Source organism: Cricetulus griseus, chromosome 3 (genome assembly GCF_003668045.3).
Source record: "Cricetulus griseus strain 17A/GY chromosome 3, alternate assembly CriGri-PICRH-1.0, whole genome shotgun sequence".
NCBI classification, from domain to species: Eukaryota; Metazoa; Chordata; class Mammalia; order Rodentia; family Cricetidae; genus Cricetulus; species Cricetulus griseus.
The window spans coordinates 265,774,436-265,787,372 of NC_048596.1; the positions used below are offsets into that span (position 1 = coordinate 265,774,436).

General features: G+C 41.0%; 1 long non-coding RNA gene across 7 annotated transcripts in view; it reads right to left on the reverse strand.

The window, feature by feature from the left end:
* Positions 1-12,937, reverse strand: part of LOC113835066 — a 32,329-nt gene that overhangs the window by 14,603 nt on the left and 4,789 nt on the right. For 2 of the 7 annotated variants that reach the window (XR_003484236.2, XR_003484235.2), the window contains exon 2: positions 6,804-6,990. This is a non-coding gene — a long non-coding RNA (uncharacterized LOC113835066). The other 5 variants (XR_003484234.2, XR_003484233.2, XR_003484238.2 and 2 more) reach the window with 5 other exon arrangements.

The following is a 12,937-nucleotide window of genomic DNA, read 5'->3' on the forward strand; positions in this document are numbered from 1 at the left end:
AAGAGGGTGGAGCCATGGACTCACATGAGACAGACCAGAGACTTGTGATAGTTAATCTCAGTTGTCAACTTGAGATTAAGAATTTACCTGGGAAATGGGTATGTCCATGGGATGTTATCTTGGTTACATTAATTTAGGTGGGTAGACTTGCACACCATCAGTAGTACCGTGCCCTAGGTTGGGTCCTAAACTGCACAAAAGAGGAAAGCTGGACAAGTAGAAGCATGTGTTTCTTGTTCTCTGTTTTGTGATTGTGAATGCAATGTGAGCAACTGCTTTAAGCCCCTGCTGCCTTGACTTCCCCTCCATGAGGAACTGTACCCTTGAACTGCAAGCCAGAATAAGCCCTTTCTCCCTGAAGTCGCTTTTGTCAGTGTATCTTATCACAGCCATGAGAGAAGTAACAAAGGCAGAGACACATGCCATGTGTAGCACCTCACCAGCTGTTCTGCTTTAGTCTAGAAGGTCATCCATGGGTTCATGATTTGCACACTTGTCCCTCAGGTGGTGCACAAACATGGGGGACTATAAAACCTTCATTAGCCGGGTGCTGGTTGGAGGAAGTAGGTCACAGAGATGGCTTTGAAGGTGACATCCTGAACTTGGTCTCAGTCCTGTTCCCTGCTTTTTTGCCTGACACCATATGAGCATTCAGTACCCCATAGAAAAGTACCTCTGGACTTCCATTTATGGGAGCTAATGGCATTCCCTATCCAAGCCACTTGGCATAGGCTCTCTGTCGCTTGAAGTTAAAAGCCTCTTGTCTATACATTTCCTTAATTCTTGCAGAGTGCTGCTCTTGGGGCTTGTATTAGTTACCTGTGTGTAGCTGGGACCAAATAGCTGACTAGACAACTAAAAAGGAAGAATGGGCTTATTTTGGTCTACAGTTTCAGAGGGTTTGGCTTGTCATGGATAGAGGTCATGAGTCTGTCAGAATGTGCAGAAAAGGGAGACATAGAAAGAGATGAGGAAAGCCATGACCCCAAGGACATGCCTCTAGTGACCTACTGCCTTCAAATAGACCCCACCTCCCTGTTTTTCAGCACCTCCCAATAATGGCAATGAGTAATTGTTCATTATATCATAGTCCTCACAGTCTAATTGTCTCTGGAAACACCATCATAGACATCCCCAGAGGTGCTCCACTAATCTCATCATGACTTAGTCACTAGCAAGCCAGAGTACAAGTCACAGACACAATTCTCAATGACACTGAGCCCACTTCTATTTTAAGACAGTATGGAAAAGTGATGGGCCACACTTGGCTTTTAGCCTTGTCTGTGCTATTCATTTTCTACCTATCCCTGGGAAATCTGCATGGCTCCTTTCCAATTACAAACTGCTGTTAGAAATCAAGTGAAATTCAACAAGACTGGAGATAGCACTTATGCGCCAGGCATTGTCCTAGTCACCACTGATGGAACATTAAGGCATGGTTCCTGATGCCTTGAGGCTACTCTGTCCAGAGCAGCTACAATGACTGATGGATGAGCATGGGGACTGAGTATAATGGCTGGTCTGGATGCTGTGTGCATGAGGCCTGACTAAAATTATTAGGGTTTCTTGGTTTGAGTAGAAGAAATGTGAAGGTGATTCACCTGAAGAACTAAACTAATTCAGGTATAGACCTCCCTCATCCCCATCCCCATTCCCAAATTTTAAAGCTCCAAATAGCAAAGTGCAGAATATGTCATTAATTCACCCACCACATGGTTTAGTCACAACAAGGGGACTGCAGTTACTGACTTTCCTTCCCGTATCCCTAAATGGTGCAGAGTGTAGGGAGATCTCTGTGAAATAGAGCATCCAGAGCTCTTAAAGGACCTCTCAGGGTCTATGGGGGTCTCATATCTTAGCCCACAGGAATGTCCATCACTGCGTACTCTGGTTTGATTCAGTGGCTACGTGTGGGCAGCTTCCAGATGCAAGACTACTTGCAATGTTTTCCCTTGAATTCTATGGCTCTTTACTCTGCTGGCCATACCAAAGGTTTCCTGTGAGACAAACTCAGATGTGTTAGAAATAACACAAACCATGGAACACAACTAGACTGAATTCCTTGTGCATTATATGATCGAGGGCATTTTTTTCAGCCTTGGGACCTCAATTTTATACCAATGGTCCTGGTCCTATGTCTACATCCTTGGATTTTGCACCCATGAGTCCAAACACTCATAAAACAATGGTCCATTGTCTATATCCTTGGATTTTACACCCATGAATCTGAACACTCATAGACTAAAAATAACTGAGAAGATTGTTTATATACTGAATATGTATGTATTTTCTTCTCATTTTCATCATTCTCCCCCCAAAGCAGATGACAGCTATTTGTGCTGTATTGGATGTGGCAAGTCTTCTAGAGATGGTTTAAAGAAAACAGGGTGATGGGGGCAGTTGATTAGCAGGCTCTCAGCAATTTATCATGGGGCCTTGGACATCCAGGGATTTTGGTATTTGATGGAGAGGCCCTAGAACTAACACCCATGGAAACCAAGGGATAACTACATAGTATATGTAAATAGTCAGAAAGTGTGCCCAGAACGAAGAAAATGCCCAAGAAATTCTGTCTCTTTTCTTCCTTCCCTTAACCCTTCTTCATACCTGCTCAGTTGGAAATCATTGAGCCCCAACTTGGTCACTGACTGCCATATTTCTCAGAAAAAGTCTCTGATGTGTATTATTGTGGAAAATTGACCTTCTAAATGAGGCCAGGCGTTGGTGGTGCACGCCTTTGATCCCATCACTCGGGAGGCAGAGGCAGGCGGATCTCTGTGAGTTCGGGGCCAGCCTGGTCTCCAGAGCAAGTGCCAGGATAGGCTCTAAAGCTACACAGAGAAACCCTGTCTTGAAAAACCAAAAAAAAAATCCATGAAATGGTTTCTGAAAACTCTATTTGGAAAGTAAACCTGGGGGACAATTTATGGTGTTCCCTCTTTTTCTATATCTGCTGCGTCCTCCTGTTTCTTCACCTTCTTCCACCTTCTCTCCATCCTCCACTTACTCCTCCTCCTTCTTCACCTTCATCTTTTTCATAGTATCTTTCCCCCTAAGGAGTCTGAAAGATTGATAAAAGACATTTCTTAACATCTACTCGTTTCTCCAGAGACATAAATCAAAACTCCAGTTTAATGGTGGGATATCTTGACTTCAGTTACAATTATGCAAGGCATACTAAGTTTATGTCAGAGTTGCATTCAAGGAATGACACGGGATAAAATATGACTATAAAATATTCTTTCAACGTACAAAATCACTAAGAGACTGTAGGATGTTTTAAGGAATTTCTTAACCTTGGAGATTGAAAATAGAGAGCAGCCCTTTTATTCCCTTAATTAAACCAGAAATAGCATAAATAGTGTTCCATACCAATATGGCAAAGCTAATGTTTTCATGTATTGATTTTATTCTAGCATTTGTCAGAATTATATTACATGACCCAGCGTATTATAGTATCCATCTTCTGTTACAAAGCCACAGAAATGGATACTATTGTCAAGGAATTACAAAGCAAATGGTGTTTCAAATGAAGCAGGCTTTCCTGGAACATTGGTATTCTGTCAGGCTTTTTGGAAGTCTTTTCTAGTAATAACATTTTGGACTGGTAATGGCGTTGTTCTGCTCCCTACAATTCTACAACCTGCAGGTGCTTCTGTTTTGCCACATTTAAAGTAAGAACAAAATAGTGAGGTATTGAGTGCTAGAACTTAAGTGTGTGTGTGTGGGGGGGGAGCTGATGTGATCCCACTGAGAAATACAAAGCATTATTTGATGACACAAAGGAACATATTTCCCAGGCAGACACATTATCCCCAGCACCTGTGACTACACAGAGAAAGCCCTTTATGGTGCATTCTAGAGAAGAAATAGCCTGAAACACGGGGCTAAGCGTTGACAGGCTGGCAGATATTAAGATAAAAATACTGGAAGGAAAATCAAATTGAAAGGGAAATGGAAATGATGGATGAAATACTGAATTTATCCTGCCCTTAGCTGTGGAACTATTGGGAGTGTCAGTGTTCTTCAGGGCTGTGACTCCTGGTAGGTTGTCTGTGTTCCAGTGAGTGGCCCCATGCTCACACATACACAAGCAGTGTGGATTGGACTCAGTGGGTTAAAAATAAAGGACATGAAGCTGGCAAGGGATTACGTGGGGGCGGTGGGGGCTTGAGAGGAGTTAGATGATGGAATGGGAGGCAGATATGATCGTATACATGTATGAAATCCTCAAAGAAATAAAAATACATTAAAAAAGTCATTAGATGTGACAGATCTGCCACTGCCCCACCAAGTTGAGATGGAGATTCTTCTTGAGCTGAGACATCCTCGCCTGGAACAATCAAGAGTGTTACAATCAGATGATGTCTTCAGTTAATGCACATTCTCCATAAGGTAGAGTAAAAAATAATGAATTTATCTATAGAAAGACTTATCAGTAGGTTACACATTCTGTAATTGCAAGCACTCAATGGAACATAAAAAAAAAAATCCCTAAATAGTGGGTAGGGATTATCTAAACTGCAAACACGTAGGACCTATACAGAAGCTACTATACAGTAGCTTCCTGTTAGGAAAAGAGACTTCGGTGGGGGATGGAGAAATATCTTCACAGGACTCTGAGCTGACTTCACCTGGAGGAGAACCATGTTGATCTGTTAGTCAACTGTTTAAATGATTTAGTTAACTGTTTAGCATAGGTGCTAGCCAATTAAGACATTAGGCCCTCTAGGCCCCGCCTAGGTGTTCTCTGTCATTCTCTCATCACATGCCCCCTTTTCTCTTTTAACCTCACCTCTCTCCTCTCCTTTTCTGGCTAATATGGAAGAGAAGAAAGCACCAGCCCCATCTTCCTGGCCTCGAACTGCTTCCTTAGTGTCAGCCCTACTAGGTAACCCTAAGGTTAGCATTTGCTAACTGCATCAGGAAGACAGTAGGAATATTGGTTCACTCATAATTTTTTACAATGAAAATGACAATTTTCTAGAGCAACAGAAAAACAAATTCACATTTGGTTTGGGGGAAAAGAAAACCCAAAGCTACAATTATTCTCTGGTTTCTCACACCAAGGAATTTCAGGAGAGAGTTAGTCACTTCTCATCTGGAGTGCAGAGGGTAAAAAGAAGGATAGCATAAATGGATGGGGCTCACTGGAAGCTGGAGACCATTGGGTAAAGATTTACTGTGACACTCTGCCAGTCTTTTCTAATGTGCTGCCATCATCCCTTACCTACCCTTCGGTCTCAAGGAAATAAGCCATAATAACTCTGTGAATTTCTGCTTAACCCCCAATAGCCACAGCCCATGGCACCATCTTAAATACTTTGCTTGCTCTTCTCCAGCATTTTTGACAGCCTTGTATGATCGACCAGGACTGACAAACAGGTGTCTATGAACCTATGTTTCTGCTGTCTCGCCCATGCTCATGGCAGGTGGCCTTCACACTATAATAAGTGCTTGTTGTGAATTTGTAGAAAAACATGCTTCTACCTCAGAGACACAATTGCTCTTTAGGGTAAGTTATTTTCCTGGAGAGCCCAAGATGAGCATGATGTTGTTTGTCTTGACAGTGTTGCTCAGGCATTTGGAAGACACATTGTTTTTGTTCTAATGTAAATATAGAGTCCTCAGTATGATAGAAAAATGCAAGAATTTAAAGATGAAATAAGAAACTTTAGGAAAAAATGAATGCTTGCCTCTGCCTGCTTTAAGCTCTGGCTTCATACCTTGTATTGCCTATAGTTTGGGTCTTAAAAGTCCAACCCAGGGCCATATGCTGAAGGTTTGGTCATCAACTTGGTGGGTTTAGGAGAGGTGAACCATTTTTACGAAGTGAGGTTTAGCAGAAAGAAGCTGGGTTATAGGGTACCTACTTTGAACGGGGTGATGACTCTTCTGGCTTCTCTGCATCTTGTCTATCTTAAATAAATAGATCGCCTCTGCCACATACTCTAGTCATGGAGTACTTACTACCACAGACCCAAAGTATCAGGGACAAGCAATAATGGCCTGAAACTATGAGCCAGAATAAATCTTTATTCTTTTAAGTTAATTGCCTCAGGTATTTGTAGGTGGAATTTTCTGTCTTGCCAGCTAGTTCCCAAATAACCACACAGAGACTTATTATTAATTATAAATGCTCAGCCCATAGTTTAGGCTTGTTAGTAACTAGCACTTACAACTTAAATTAACCCATGTTACTTATCCACATTCTACCACATGGCTTGGTACCATTGTCCTGCCTAACCTCTTCCTGCCTAGCTATCGGCCATTTAGCTCTTTTTTAAACCAATGAGGGCAACATGTTTTCACAGTGTACAAAAAGATTATTCCACAATGGGTACTTTGTCACAGTGACAGAAAGTTAACAGTTGTTCTTTATTCTCTTTAGTCATTAGTGGATAAGTCAGAAGAATTTGAAATAGAGCAACCAAACCAGACCAAACCAAACCAGACCAAACAAACACTCCACTGAAAAGCATTTTTTCTTTTGCCACTACATCCATCTTTCTTAGAGGTGCAACACCTAACTCATCCCCAGATTAGTAGATGGAGAATCACTTCGGAGTTGTGTTTACAACAGCAGCAGACATGGCTGATTTTCTCCCATGAATGGTAGAGAGGGATGTGATGAACTGGGGAAACCTCTCTTCAATAGCTAGGAAGAAAACTCACATCATTAGTCTGACTCAAATCACACCTGACTTCTTTGGGAAGACCCTTGTGGTAGAGCCTGACATTATCCAATTCTGCAGAGTGAAATTAGATAGTCATATTTAAAACTTTATAGACGCCTCCATTACCTGCAGACACTGGAAGGAGGGGTGGTGGGGGGCCATGTATTCCCCTGGTTTATCTGTTCTTTGTTTTGGTTCTTAACTGGGTCATCCTATTGGCAGGGGGCCTTCGATTCAAACTGTGTCTTTTCACAGTTTCTAGTCATTTCCATTGAGGGAGAAACTTCCCTCCTTAATGAAGGCTCCTCACAACCTGTTATCAGGAAGAAATCTTAGTTAGAAATGGGTCATCCTTAGAAAGACTCTGGGGGGGGGGGAGGTGGGTTCAGGGAGTGAAGGAGTCTCTGAAAGGAGGTCACTTTATACTGGTAACAATCAAAAGTCCCAGTGATTTAGGGAGATGGACTGTCTCCAAGAATCCTTCTTTGCTCCCTGACACTATTATCATCATGCCAGTCCCAGCCACCTTGACACAGAGACTTGCAATGTCACCATCGACACCAGAAACATCTAGACATTTGCACACATGCTGAAATAGTTTTTGAAACCAGAAACACCATTGTGTAGAGGGCACCTGTATGAGTTGCTTTTCTTGTTATTGTGGCCGAGTACCCCCAAAAAGCCTGCTCACATTCCCTTAGTTTGAAGAGTCATGTGTGGAGGCAGAAAGAGGTGGAGAAATGTAGCATATCCACATGCTCCGGAAAAAAGAAGGGATGGACATGTGAGGGCCTATGGTGAACTTGGGGGGGCCTGTCTCATAAGCCTTCTCTACTAACCATTTGACGTGTGTGTGTAATGAGTTCAGTGTTTTCCCTAGTTGTATGTCTGCACATCATGTGCATGCAGTACCTGTGCTGGACAGAAGAGGGCATCAGATCTCTTGGAACTAGAGTTACAGATATTTACCCTGTGAGGGCTGAGAACTAAATCCCAGTCCTTTGCAAGAACTACTGAGTCCTCTCTCCACCCTTGACTTAACCTTTTAATGCCATTTATTACAGGCTAGCCATTGCCTTGTTAATTGATTGCCTTTCTTGTAATTATTTCCTTTTTGTTTTGTTAGCTACTTCTACCAGAATGTTAGTTTTGTGAAGAGAGTGATCTGCTGTTTTCCCACTTTTAGTAGGGTAACTAATGTCCTGAAGACAGTGGGAAAAAATGGAATGAATTAAGAGATTAATGAATGAGCAAAAGTCTTAGCAGGTAAGAAAGGAAAGTGGGAGATGTGTTGTGCACCTGTTCATGCAAATGCCCACGTCCATATATGTACAGCAGCATGTGGACATCTGCATATTGTCACGTGCCGGTGTGTGTACAAGTGAAAAAAAAGACTCCCAAACACATGAGTATGAGTACTCAGGTGCATATTCAGTGTGTGTGCGTGCGTGTGTGTGTGTGTGTGTGTGTGTGTGTGTGTGTGTGTGTGTGTATGTGTGTGTGTGCGCATGTATCCAGAGGCCACACATCGACATCAGATGTCTTCCTCAGTTGCCCTCCAGTTATTTACTAAGGCAGGGTTTCTCCCTGAACCCAGAGTTCACAGAGTCTCTAGTCTAGCTAGCCAGCTTACTGTAGCATCTCTGTCTCTGCCTCCCACGTACAGAGTTGAGGGCTGAGATTCCATAGGGATGCCATACCTGTCTGGCTCGTACATGGCTGCTGTAGACCTGAATTCTCATCCTCACATCTACCCAGTTAGAGCTTTATCCACTGAACTACCTTCCTAGCCCAAAGAGGGGAAATTTTTCTCAATGACATGGTGGTAGAGAATACCACAGTGTGTGAACAAAATTGTCAACACTGGCTAGCAATCTTCGAGTGAGGGAGTAGCTGTTAACAGCATTACACAAACAGAGGGATTAAACCTTTGTCTCTCCCAGTCTTCCAAAAATTTCATATTTAGTTTTAGTTCTATAATGTCTATGCATTTTTAAAAAATGATCTCTCTCTGGTGTGTGTGTGTGTGTGTGTGTGTGTGTGTGTGTGTGTGTGTGTGTGTGTGTGTGAATGTGCAGGTGCAGGTGCCTATGAAGGCCAGAAGAGGGCATTGGATCCCACAGAGCAGGAGTTACAGTCAGGCAAGATCTGCTGTGTGTGTGCTGGGAACTGAAAGGTCCTATGTAAGACCAGTGCATTCTCTTAACCCCTGAGTCCTCTCTATCCCTAATTCTCTTGCCTTAAAGGCCTGGAGAGGTTCTTCGCTTTCACAGTGTGCTCTGAGGACCTTCTGTGGCTGTGGCTCTATTTACACTCACACTCCTGTTTCCATTACTTTCTTTTTTTATTGGGCTATACATTTTCCCTCACTTCACTTCCCTCCTCCCTTCTCCCCTCCCACTGTCCCCCTGACCCCATGCTCCCAATTTACTCAGGAGATCTCGTCTTTCCCTCCTTCCTAGGCAGATCCATGGATGTCTATCTTGGGGTCCTCTTTCTTACCTAGGTTCTCTGCGGTTGTGGCGTGTTGTCCTTGGTTTTATGTCTGATACCCACTTATGAGTGAGTACATATTATATTTGTCTTTCTGGATCTGGGTTAGCTCACACAGGATGGCCTTTTCTAGTTATGTTCTTTTGCCTGCAAATTTCAAGATGTTGTTGTCTTTTACTCTTATGACAGCTTGTGCTGGAGAGGGTGTGGAGTAAGGGGGGCACTCCTCCATTGCTGGTGGCTGGTGGGAGTTTCCATGAATTCTATCTTCCAACGTTCCTCATGGGAATTCCCTCACTTCCTCCTTCTCCTTCTCCCATTATCTACGTTTTAGCTGCATCTCCCATGACCTGAACTCCAGGCCTTTCTTTGATCACTCCATCCCCAGTTACCTCTTTTCCCTTGGAATTTCTTTTACATATTTAATGTTGATTAAATAAGTAAGGCACATATGTATAGTCTCTCCTACAGCTTTCTTATTTCCCTGGCAATTCGATCTCACTGACAACTTTTACTTCCCTGAAGGGAGTGTAGAATATGTCTTAGACTTCTGCTCTGACATCAGACATCCATTTAACAAAATGTACCATGTATCCAGCAGCACAGGACAGTGGGTATAGTCTGTTAAGTCCTTCATTTCCCAGCTCTGCTGCCAACAGGGACAGATGTGGCTGATGTAAGGTCGTGTAAGACAGAGTCTTTATTCTCAACACACACACAGCCTGATGGCAGGCACAGGTAATTGCAGAAATAGTTACAGCAGAATGGAGAGCTATTTCCTTCCAATTGAGGTCTAGGAAGTATGTATCCCCACTGTAGAAAGAGTCTAGTGGGCTACACTCCCACTTGTCATCCCTGACAGTTTTAATTCTATGGGTAGAAAGAGAATTGTTGTAGAGTCTAGGTAATGACCCCATTTATATTGCCAAAGCGTGGTTTTAAGGCTTTCATAGGAAACTCAAATTTCACTTAAGTTCTAGGGAACAGGCATTAAGACCCAATGCAATGTCTGTTGATTTATGCTCATATAACACAAACAAACAACAGGCCACTTAGAAGCAGTCATCAATAATCACTACTCAGCCACAATAGCAGCACAATTATACGACAGTATCTGCAAACAGGTGCACAGTCATCCCACTTTTTAAGTGCCCTTCTCTATAGCTCTTGTTCAGAAAGATTGTTTTTGTTGTTGTGCTGTTTTGCTTGCTTGTTATTTTGTTTTAATTTTTGGTCTGGATAAAACTTGCTTTAGACTTACAGAGAACATATTGTGCCATCCAATAAGCAACAGCTTAGTCAACTTGATCAGATTTTAGTTGTTTTAGAAGAGAGTAATGACCAAAGCTCCTTAAACAATGGACCAGAAATGATGTTGTATTGGTTTTTACGTTATAATCAGGTGTTGTGTTTTTGTCAAATGCTTTTGATTTATCTGTTGATGTGCACGTGATTTAAGTTTTCTATTATTTTGAATCATTATCATTGACTTCATTATCATCATTGGTTTGGGGTAATATAACCTGTCATAGTTACTGTTCTATTGCTGCGAAGAGGAACCATGAATAAGGCCCGTTATAAAAAAACAGCATTTAATTCTAGGCTTGGTTCCAGTTTCAGAGGGCTAGTCTATGACCATTATGGTGGGGAGCAAAGCAGCAGACGTGCATGGCACTGAAGCAGTAACTGAGAGATTATATTCATATCTGCAGACAAGAGGCAGAGAGAGAGCTAGTCTTGCCTGGTGTGGGCTTTTGAAACCTCAAAGCTTACCCCCAGTGAAGCATCTCCAACAAGGTCATGCCTCCCAATCCTTCCTAAACAGTCCAACAATTTGGAAGCATGAGCCTAATGGGAGCCATTCTCATTCAAACCACCACATAACTCATCTTGTACTTCTGGTATAAATACTACTGGGTTGTGGTGTATAGATTTTTTTTTTTATATCCTGTTGGATTTGGTTTGCTAGAATTCGGGTGAGGATTATTGAGTCCTGAGTCATTTACATATTATATGCAGTTGGCTTTCCTTGTGCTATCTTTGTCTGGCATTGGTAATTTTATCTCATAGGAAATTGGGAAGTGTTGATTCTCTTTTAGTTTGGGGAATCATACCTAGTGGATTGGTGTCGACTATTATTAAACACTGGGAAAACGAACCCATGAAGATTTCTTGGTGTAGACTTCTTTGGGGATAGATTTTCATTGTGAGTTACCATTTTGCTTGTTGTAAGTACTTTCACAGTCTTTTTCCACTTAAGTTTCAAAAGCCCACACCAGGCAAGTCTAGCTCTCTCTCTGCCTCTTACCTGCAGATATGAATATCAATGGTATCATTTTGGAATTTTTCTATTTGACATAAATTATTAGATTTTACTATATAATTGTTCATAATATTGTTTTATAACATTTTTATTGTTATATTAGTAGTCATGGTTCCTCTTTCATTTCTGATTCTGTTCATTTTGTCTTTTATCCTTCTTCTTTGTCAAGTATCTTTTCTTTTCAAAGACCCAACTCCACTTTTTATTCATACTCACTATAGAATTTCAATTTTCATTATAGTTTTTCTATCAGACTACATCAATTTTTTCCTAATCCCTATTATTTAATGTTTCTGGTCACTTTTGATTTAACTTGTTATTCTCTCCTTTTTGGTCTTAAGGTAGAAAGTTAGGTTGTTGATCTGAGAAAGTATAGAGCTTTTAAGTACAGGATTTTATGGCTGGAAGCTATTAATAGTCTTCATTTCTATTTTGTTTACCTCCAGACATTCTCTAATTTTCTTTTTTTCAGAACTTTTCCTTCTGATAATGACATCTACTTTCATTCTGTGGCAATTGAAGTGACTGACACTGTATTATTTTAACCTTTAAAGTTTACTGAGATTGTTTTGTGGCTGTAAATATAGACTATATCATCCAATATCAATGTGCATTTGAGAAAAACATATATTCTGATGACTAGATCAGAATGTACATTAGAATGTTGATCAAGCCTTTTATTTTCCTTATTGATATGTATAGGGTTCTACCCAATGGTCTGGTATTGAAATGCCCCTTATCATAGCAGAATTGTACACTTCTTTATATATTTCATGTTAGTTTTAATTATCAAGTTGATATACCCTAGAGTCATCTAGAAAGGGAATCTATTATGGAGTTACACAGAGTAGGATGGCTGGTGAGTATGTCTATGGGGATTGTCTTTATTACTAATTTTAATTGATGTGGGAAGACCCAGCCTATTTTGGGTGGCAACATTCCCTAGGCAGGGCTTCCCAGACTATATAAGTATAGACAGGGGGCTGAGCATAAATAAACATGCCTGCATTTATTCTTTCTCTGCTCTTGACTGTGGCTGCCACTAGCTGCTTCAATTCCCTACCTTGATTTTCTCACAAAGATGGACTGTATCTTGGATGTTAAGATGAATAAAAATTTTCTCCCCTAAAGTTGCTACTGTTAGGGTATTTTATCACAGCAACAAAAATGAAACAGGGATAATTTTTCTTAATAATTTCCCTATATTTGGATGGTTCTGTTGCGAAGTACATATGTGTTCATCATCTTACTAATAGATTGGCCCCTTTACTAATGTTTTTCTTTGTGTCTTGTAAGAGGGTTTTTTTTAAACTTCATCTTGTCTCACACTATTATATTTCATCCATTTCTCTTAATAATTAATTATAAATATAGTTATAATTAATTTTTCTTTGAATTTAAATTATGCTTCCAGTAAACTACATGCTGTTAAATTTTGTAGTTT